The following is a 5,000-nucleotide window of genomic DNA, read 5'->3' as shown; positions in this document are numbered from 1 at the left end:
TGGCCTTGGCTTGTCCTAGCAAGGCATTGCTGGGTTGGGCTCCCTTGGCCTTTTGGGCGCCTTGGACGATGTCTTGCGAAGACCATGGGCACAAGGCCATGGCATATGGTGAGGAAAGGACCACGGTTGCCAAGGTTAGGCACCGGAATGCTTGGCCTTGGCTTGCCAAAGCAGGGCATTGCTGGGTTGGGCTCCCTTGGCCTTCCGGGCGCCTTGGACACTGTCTTGGGAAGACCATGGGCACAAGGCCATGGCATATGGTGGGGAATGGACCACGGTTGCCAAGGCTAGGCATATAGAGAGGAATTGCATTTTTGCCCGGATAGGCACCGGAATGCTTGGCCTTGGCTTGCCATAGCAGGGCATTGCTGGGTTGGGCTCCCTTGGCCTTCCGGGGGCCTTGGACGCTGTCTTGGGAAGACCATGGGCACAAGGCCATGGCATATAGTGAGGAATGGACCACGGTTGGCAAGGCTAGGCATATAGAGAGGAATGGACCACGGTTGCCAAGGTTGCGCAAGTTTTGGGCATTTTTTGCCCGGATATGCCCAAGTATGCCCCGATAGGCCCGTTACGCCCCGGTATGAACGCGTATGCCCGGATAGACTCGGTATGCCTTGGGATACATGCGTATGCCCCGATAGGCTTGGTACGCCCCGATATGCGCACGTGTGCCCCAGTAGGGCTCGGTATGCCCCGGTATGTACGCGTGTGCCCCGATAGGCCCGGTATGCCCTGATAGGCCCGGTATGCCCCGATATGCACACGTGTGCCCCAATAGGGGTCGGTATGCCCCGGTAGGTACGCGTGTGCCCCGTAATGCACGTTTCGCAGATCTCCCCGCATGTCCCGCCCCTATATGTAATACTTACTTACTTACTTACTTTCTTTCTTGCTTGCTTGCTTGCTTGCAATGGTTGGGAGTGCCCGGCATGCCCCGCTGCAGAGACCAAGGGCGCAATGACTTGGCACCGCGGATGCCGGGACTCCGGCACTTCCCGTGGCACTGATGGTTGGTTCCAAAGACAAAAGGCCGTGCAAGGCCACCGCACCGCGGATGATTTTGCTCGTGCTGGCGCCGTTGTGTGGCCAAAGAACATGCGCGAATGCTCGTGTCGGAAGGGTTGGTGTCCTGGCCCCGCGGGTGTCACGAATGCTCGGTTGCGAAGACCATGGGACCAGAGCCATGGCACGTCGGATGATGGCTCCAGCTGGCGCCCCGGCACTTTCTGTGGCATTGATGCTCGGTTTCAAAGACAAACGTGCGCAGTGCCAGGGGACCGCGGATGACTGCTCGTGCTGGCCCCGTTGGGCGGCATTGATGGTCGGTTGCAAAGAAAATGCGCGATTGCTCGTGTCGGGGCCCGGCAAGCCAAGGCCAAGCGAGCCATGGCACGTCGGATGATGGCTCCAGCTGGCGCCCCGGCACTTTCTGTGGCATTGATGCTCGGTTTCAAAGACAAACGTGCGCAGGGCCAGGGGACCGCGGATGACTGCTCGTGCTGGCCCCGTTGGGCGGCATTGATGGTCGGTTGCAAAGAAAATGCGCGATTGCTCGTGTCGGGGCCTGGCAAGCCAAGGCCAAGCGAGCCATGGCAACGCGGATGATGGCTCGCTAGTGCTGGCGCCGTGCACAGTGGCCTCGCACACTCGCCCTGCACGCTTCCCTTGCACGCAGCCTTGCACACTAGCCTCGCATGCGAGCCTTGCACCCTAGCCATGCAAACTAGCCTTGCACGGTAGCCATGCACACAAGCCGTGCACATTAGCCATGCGCACAAGCCCCGCACACTAGCCTTGCGCACAACCCTTGCACACAAGCCATGCACTCGAGCAATGCACACAAGCCTTGCACTCAAGCAATGCACACAAGCCCTGGACACTAGCCTTGCACACGGGCCTGGCACACAAGCCTTGGGCACTAGCCTTGCGCACTAGCGTTCCACATGAGCCTTGCACACTAGCCTTGGACACTAGCCTTGCACACAGGCCTTGCACACTAGGCATGCTTGGGCGAGCTGATCCCGCATCAAGTCGACGGGTCTAGGCATTCTTGGGCGCAGATCCCGCATCGTCTCGTCGCGTCTGGGCGCAAACACGTCGCGTCTCGTTGCGTCTTCAGAAGTCGTCGCTAACAGCACCTTTGGTTGCCACTGGTGGTTAGGCTGGTTGGTTGCGCAAACCCTATAGGAGGGTGGCATGCTGGTGGGCGTTTTTGCCCGGATAGGCACTAGAATGTGCAGATTTTGGGCGTTTTTGCCTGGATAGGCTAAGGAATGGGCATGCTTTGGGCGTTTTTGCCCGGATAGGCACCGGAATGCTTGGCCTTGGCTTGTCCTAGCAAGGCATTGCTGGGTTGGGCTCCCTTGGCCTTTTGGGCGCCTTGGACGATGTCTTGCGAAGACCATGGGCACAAGGCCATGGCATATGGTGAGGAAAGGACCACGGTTGCCAAGGTTAGGCACCGGAATGCTTGGCCTTGGCTTGCCAAAGCAGGGCATTGCTGGGTTGGGCTCCCTTGGCCTTCCGGGCGCCTTGGACACTGTCTTGGGAAGACCATGGGCACAAGGCCATGGCATATGGTGGGGAATGGACCACGGTTGCCAAGGCTAGGCATATAGAGAGGAATTGCATTTTTGCCCGGATAGGCACCGGAATGCTTGGCCTTGGCTTGCCATAGCAGGGCATTGCTGGGTTGGGCTCCCTTGGCCTTCCGGGGGCCTTGGACGCTGTCTTGGGAAGACCATGGGCACAAGGCCATGGCATATAGTGAGGAATGGACCACGGTTGGCAAGGCTAGGCATATAGAGAGGAATGGACCACGGTTGCCAAGGTTGCGCAAGTTTTGGGCATTTTTTGCCCGGATATGCCCAAGTATGCCCCGATAGGCCCGTTACGCCCCGGTATGAACGCGTATGCCCGGATTGACTCGGTATGCCTTGGGATACATGCGTATGCCCCGATAGGCTTGGTACGCCCCGATATGCGCACGTGTGCCCCAGTAGGGCTCGGTATGCCCCGGTATGTACGCGTGTGCCCCGATAGGCCCGGTATGCCCCGATATGCACACGTGTGCCCCAATAGGGGTCGGTATGCCCCGGTAGGTACGCGTGTGCCCCGTAATGCACGTTTCGCAGATCTCCCCGCATGTCCCGCCCCTATATGTAATACTTACTTACTTACTTACTTTCTTTCTTGCTTGCTTGCTTGCTTGCAATGGTTGGGAGTGCCCGGCATGCCCCGCTGCAAAGACCAAGGGCGCAATGACTTGGCACCGCGGATGCCGGGACTCCGGCACTTCCCGTGGCACTGATGGTTGGTTCCAAAGACAAAAGGCCGTGCAAGGCCACCGCACCGCGGATGATTTTGCTCGTGCTGGCGCCGTTGTGTGGCCAAAGAACATGCGCGAATGCTCGTGTCGGAAGGGTTGGTGTCCTGGCCCCGCGGGTGTCACGAATGCTCGGTTGCGAAGACCATGGGACCAGAGCCATGGCACGTCGGATGATGGCTCCAGCTGGCGCCCCGGCACTTTCTGTGGCATTGATGCTCGGTTTCAAAGACAAACGTGCGCAGGGCCAGGGGACCGCGGATGACTGCTCGTGCTGGCCCCGTTGGGCGGCATTGATGGTCGGTTGCAAAGAAAATGCGCGATTGCTCGTGTCGGGGCCTGGCAAGCCAAGGCCAAGCGAGCCATGGCAACGCGGATGATGGCTCCAGCTGGCGCCCCGGCACTTTCTGTGGCATTGATGCTCGGTTTCGAAGACAAACGTGCGCAGGGCCAGGGGACCGCGGAGGACTGCTCGTGCTGGCCCCGTTGGGCGGCATTGATGGTGTGTTGCAGAGAGCATGTGCGATTGCAAGTGTCGGCCGGGTTTGGGTTCCCTTGGGCTTTCGGGTGCCTTGGACGCTGTCTTGCGAAGACCATGGGCACAAGGCCCCGTCCTGGCCCCTTGTTCGATTCGCTCTCGTCTTGCGCTTGCTTCCAAGGTCCTCCATGACCTTCCCCATGGCCTTGCTAGATCCCCCCCATGACGCATGACCTCTGTCCGTTGATTGGTTTTGAGTGCACACCATGCCCGGCTTGGCACCGTGTTGTCGCGTGAGTGGCATTTGGATCGTGCATGCTGGTGGGCTACCTGCCAATGCGCACAAGCCTTGCACACTAGCCTTGCGCACGAGCCTTGCACAAAAGCCTTGGACACAAGCCTTGCGCACAAGCCATGCGCACAAGCCTTGGACGCTAGCCTTGCACACAAGCCATGCATACAAGCCTTGCTCACAAGCCTTGGGCACTGGCCCATCGCAGTAGCCTTGCACACAAGCCTTGCGCACTAGCTTTGGGCACGAGCCTTGCGCACTTGCCTTGGGCACTAGCCTTGCACACAACCCTTGGGAACTAGCCTTGCGCACCAGCCTTGCCCACAAGCCTTGCACACCAGCCTTGCACACTAGCCTTGCATACAAGCCTTGCACACTAGCCTTGCACACAGGCCATGCTCACTAGCCTTGGGCACTAGCCTTGCACACAGACCTTGGGCACTAGCCTTGCGCACTAGCCTTGCCCACGAGCCTTGCACACTAGCCTTGCACGCAGGCCTTGCACGCTAGGCATGCTTGGGCCAGCAGCTCCCGCATCAAGTCGGCGGGTGTAGGCACGGTTGGGCGCAGATCCCGCATCGCCTCGTCGCGTCTGGGCGCAAACCCGTCGCGTCTCGTTGCGTCTTCAGAAGTCGTCGCTAACAGCACCTTTGGTTGCCACTGGTGGTTAGGCGGGTTGGTTGCGCAAACCCTATAGGAGGGTGGCATGCTGCGGGGCGCTGGAATGCGCAGGCTTAGGGCGTTTTTGCCCGGATAGGCACTGGAATGTGCTGGTTTTGGGCGTTTTTGCCTGGATAGGCTAAGGAATGGGCATGCTTTGGGCGTTTTCCCCGGATAGGCACTGGAATGGGCTGGTTTTGGGCGTTTTTGCCTGGATAGGCTAACGAATGGGGCATGCTTTG

This window comes from Tasmannia lanceolata, unplaced genomic scaffold (genome assembly GCF_043159265.1).
Source record: "Tasmannia lanceolata isolate RefF3 unplaced genomic scaffold, GAP_Taslan_0.1 ptg000297l, whole genome shotgun sequence".
Taxonomy (NCBI): domain Eukaryota; kingdom Viridiplantae; phylum Streptophyta; class Magnoliopsida; order Canellales; family Winteraceae; genus Tasmannia; species Tasmannia lanceolata.
This window is presented reverse-complemented; position numbering follows the sequence as displayed.